Consider the following 3,798-nt stretch of genomic DNA (forward strand, 5'->3'; position numbering starts at 1 on the left):
TAGGATTGTTTATATGTGAAACCTTTCCTCCCTAGTCCCTACACGAATTGATAAAGCTAAATGTTCAAATTACTCTTTGTTTACAAATGTGCATTAAAGTTTACAATTATAAGATATTAAATAATTAAAATTGAAATGATATTCATCTATATTTTTATGGGAACACGATCATTTGCTATCAAATCACTTGCTATCCACTGACTTGCAATCAAAATCAATTGCTATCAGCCTCTAGTGCTATCCAAACATTTGCTATCAAACACATTTGCTATCAAACCCATTTACTATCAACTCAGTGGCGATCACATTCATTTGCTATCAAGCCTAATTTGCTATCAAGTCTAATTTGCTATCAAGCCTAATTTGCTATCCAGCCTCAACTGCTATCAGCACATTTGCTTTCAAGCCTCACTTGCTATCAGGCCAATTTGCTATCAATCTTCAGTTGCAATCAACAATTTTGCTATCAATCATCATTTGCCAACAAATTTTTGACTTTCTCTTAATCTTTTTAGAAATTGATTTCCTAGACATCCGCCAAAAAAATGGAAAAAATTTCTCAAAATTTGGAATTCTTCATTCTTTGGCAAACTTTGCGTGGGTTTGGGTTTATATGTAAACACCATTGTTCGTTTTTTAAAAAGATGTCTGAAAGAAGATTTAAACTGAATATCGTACTGCATTATTGTAATAATTACTCTTATCCCTGTTTCATTAAAAAAAAACTAATATGAATTGAACAAACATATTATTTGAACTGGTTTTTGAGAGCAACTAAGAACTGGTTTTGATAGCAACATATTTATAAAACAACTAATTTTGAGAGAAATTTAAGTTAGAAACTAGTTTGGGATAGCAGATGAGCATTGATAGCATTTGAGACTGGAGAGCAAACGTTTTGATAGCAAGTAAGGTCTGATGGCATATGGACCTGATAGCAAGTGAGGCTTGAGAGCAAGTGTGGCGAGAGCAAGTGAGGCTTGAGAGCAAGTGTGGCGAGAGCAAGTGAGGCTAGAGCGCAAATGAAAAAGATTGCAAATGAGGAGATTGCAAGTGAGGTTGATAGCAATTGCGTCTGATTGCAAGTGAATGGATAGGAAGTAAGTTGATAGCAAATGAGTCTGATTGCAAGTGAATGGATAGCAAGTGAGTTGATAGCAAATGAGACTGATTGCAAGTGAATGGATAGCAAGTGAGTTAATAGCAAATGAGACTGATTGCAATTGAACGGATAGCAAGTGAGTTGGTAGCAAATGCGACTGATTGCAATTGAATGGATAGGAAGTGAGTTGATAGCAAATGAGTCTGATTGCAAGTGAATGGATAGGAAGTGAGGTTGATAGCAAATGAGACTGATTGCAAGTGAATGGATAGCAAGTGAGTTGATAGCAAATGATCGTGCTTCTTTTTATGCTAGCTTTGGAACCCATGGGAAATATCCATCAACCTCAGACCTTCTCACGCGGAGAAGCATCAAGTTCAAGTACCATTTACAAGCACTGCCCAATATGTTCTCACACGTCTGTTTCAAGACTCCAACTGTTGATAATCTACTCCAGCCAAAAAATCCTTTATCACATTTGTCATTATTTGTAATTGGAGATTCTGACATTTTCAAAATTTCACGTTTGGTGTAGTTTTCCTTTTTTCCACAGCCTGCAACAGAGCTCAAAAACATACACATTAATTGTGTATAGATCTATATGTAGTATAGTCATATCATTCAAAAATTGTGTAACCCTTTAATGACCCTTTAATGACCCTTTAAGAATTACCCCATTTAAAGTATGACTAAATCTGAGTAAGTCCTTAAAAAATATACTGCTTTTAAATAAGTCTCTCTCTCTATTCTATCCAGGAAACTCTCAAGTGAAAATAAACCCTTTTCATATAGAATCAATTCTCTCAACTACTCTGTCTTAAACTTAACACGAAAATACCTTGAAACATATATTGAAGATCTGATATAGACGAGACTACAGGCAAAACTGGGCAGTTATAAAGCGTTGCTAACCCTTTTTATACCCAGCGAGCGCAGCCTAGCTGAGCAAGCCTGTTTTGTAGAAAAAGGGTTTTCAACATAAAAAGAAATAATCTGCTGCAATATTCCCCCCCTTGTCCAATCTGGACCGGGGAAAAATATTGAAGCCTCTCTTTATATATACTATGATACAAAAATTCTTTTAAAAAATTACTATGATGATGATGGAATTTAACTTTTTTTTTTTTTTGGAAAGTTTTATTATCTGGTCCAGATCAGTAGCAGTGAACAACAGCGTTGCATAATCAATTGGAGCAGCAGGTATGACGTAAACAGGAGTATAAGCAGGGTGATGAGCAATTTATGCAACATGGTTGGCATAAATAACAGGAACATTTTGAACATCTGCGTAACCAACATAAGCTAGTTTCATAATCCTTAGAAGCTTATTTCTCCTCACCGTTCGTAGTATTATCAGCAGCATACCTAATCATGTTGATTAAGAGTTCCCCCTACAACAGCTTTGCACAATCAATTGGAGCAGCTTGATTAGCAATTTATGCAACATGGTTGGCATAAATAACAGGAACAATAACAGGAACATAATAGTATAGCTGCTGCCACCTTTACAGTATCTTCAGCCTGTGTATTGTACTGAGAAAGATGGGAGCAGTCTCAGATTAAATTGCAGCAATAGCGTCAGCAGGCTGGGAAGCATATGAAGTTTGCACTGATGTAGCAAAACAGCTTCTGCAATAGGAGCATCTTGAAATGCAGGGTCTGATTTGATGTACTGAGTAGAAACATCCTGATATTCATAGTATAATGTATAGGTCTGGTAAGCATAGGACAACTACAGGCGCAGCAGCTGTAGGTACCACAGAAATACCTTCCTCTTCAGCAGCTGTTGTAGCTATAGGAGAGCAGTAGGCCATTCTACATCATGAACAGGGAAATTGGTAGCTGTAATTCTAAAACAAGTAATCTGCTATCTACTCTATCTGTTGTGTCATAATTTTTCAGATATGTTGTAAGTTTTGGACCAGATTAACTTTCATTTATAATTATTCCAATAAAGAGTTTCTTCAATTTCGCATAAACTATTCTTTTCCAAAGTTTATTTTTCACTTTTTAATATCTCACTATTATTAAAATATTATAATCAACATAAGTTTTAGATTTTAAATGTAAACAACATACGTTTTTAAATCATTCTGATTCAAACATTTTAACAATTTGCTATTGCAATGTTAATAACTAAATTTAAGCAACGATAACATTCTATAACTAAATTCGTATTCATTTTCTGTTTTTATATTTTCTGTTTTGTATTTTTTCTTAAGCACATATAAACTATATTTAAACAAAACTACATATTACGAAAAAATTCAGTTCCGTTTGATGTGGTTTAAAGACAAACAATTTTGCTTTTACATAACATCCATCTGTACAAAAAAACGATTTTAGTAAAATTCTGATAATGTGAACACATAATGAAGGTTATTTAAATTCTTATAATTATGAATAGCATGGCTAAAAATACTAATAAAAACTCATGGCAGGACATGCCCTTCTTTAAAAATTTCCAATTTTTTTATCAAATATATATATAATAGTGTAGAAAATTTAACTTTAAACAATTTTTTCTACAAACATATTTTGGTCATAAATGATTTAAACCAAATTTTATAAAAAAGAAAACATTCTGTTTCTTCAAAAATTAAAAATTCGTAAAAAGTTTATTTAAATATTACAGAAAACATCCTGTTTTCCAAAAGGAAAGAAGGCCAATTTTTGTTCATACATAAATTTTATTG

Source organism: Eurytemora carolleeae, unplaced genomic scaffold (genome assembly GCF_000591075.1).
Source record: "Eurytemora carolleeae unplaced genomic scaffold, Eaff_2.0 scaffold1434, whole genome shotgun sequence".
NCBI lineage: Eukaryota > Metazoa > Arthropoda > Copepoda > Calanoida > Temoridae > Eurytemora > Eurytemora carolleeae.